Below are 1139 nucleotides of genomic sequence, written 5' to 3' on the forward strand. Positions count from 1 at the left end.
CATGGTTTTCTCTGTTTTTCTGTGGGAAACAGAAAACCAGGATCCTTGGTGATTAGCATGACAAAAGGATCACAGTGCTTAGAATAGCAAATTAAAGCAATGAAATAACCCAACTACTTCTTCCCCAGGTCTTTCAGTAGACAGCTGTTAGTGCTTCCAGGTCTACAGAGACAAAATTCAGTCTTTTTGCTGCCAGCCCTGATTCTCAGGATGTTTGCATGTCTCCTTGCATTCCTGTTAGCACACAATAACATTTCCTGGGCAGCCTCTCTCAGTCCTCTCCTCTTCTAAGTCTGATGTCCTGCAGGCTTAGTCTCCTGCTTTAATTCGAACCTTAGCTTTGGAAAGAATAAACCCAGAGCCTGACAGGGTATATTCCCCAAATAACAGCTTTTCCATAGTTTCTTTGGGGACTATTATCTGTGTAATTCTTTTGCCTTTCCTGTTTGGTCCGCTTAATAAATGCTTTTGATCTCTCCTTATAAACAGATGCACAGAGACATGGACAATATTAAGAGAAATTAATCACATTTTCCAGTTTGTCATAACAGGAACCTGAGCTGCTGTTGTGTGGCAGAGTGAATCTCTCCTTTCTCTCAACCAACTGAGCCAGTTTACCACTTTGACTTATATTTTTTATAACAATAAACATTAAAAGGAAGGGAGGCAGGAGGTTTTATTTTAGACAGTCAAGGGGGATGTTGGGGCTTCACATGGAAAATAATGTTATTTATATTGGGGATCAGATTGTAAGAGTATAAACTCAATTGAACAAAAAATCCTTCCCATGATCTAAATGGTTAGGGGAAGTTAAGTCTTTGCTTGGTCACAAGTTTTTAAAAACCTTCCTCTGAATGGGAATGTTAGAAGCCAATAATAGTGGGGTTCTTTGCTTGAATAAAAGCTTCCTTAAGAATGGACCTAATAAGCGTTCCCTTGAGGGATGCTGCCTTTCTGAAGTGTAGGGCTGACATGTTTCACCAACCTGTATAAATGTTTGCGTGTTGGAGGAGGAGCATGTTCAACATTTAAAATAGAACATGTGAATGTCTTGATGTTTTGCACCTTTTAAGTTCTTCTGTTCTGGTACATTCAGAACCATAGAACTCCTCATATAGAACAGAGAACTAGACCTGTTG

The sequence above is a fragment of the Gavialis gangeticus genome, unplaced genomic scaffold (assembly GCF_001723915.1).
Source record: "Gavialis gangeticus isolate Ggan-Ray unplaced genomic scaffold, GavGan_comp1, whole genome shotgun sequence".
Classification (NCBI taxonomy): domain Eukaryota; kingdom Metazoa; phylum Chordata; order Crocodylia; family Gavialidae; genus Gavialis; species Gavialis gangeticus.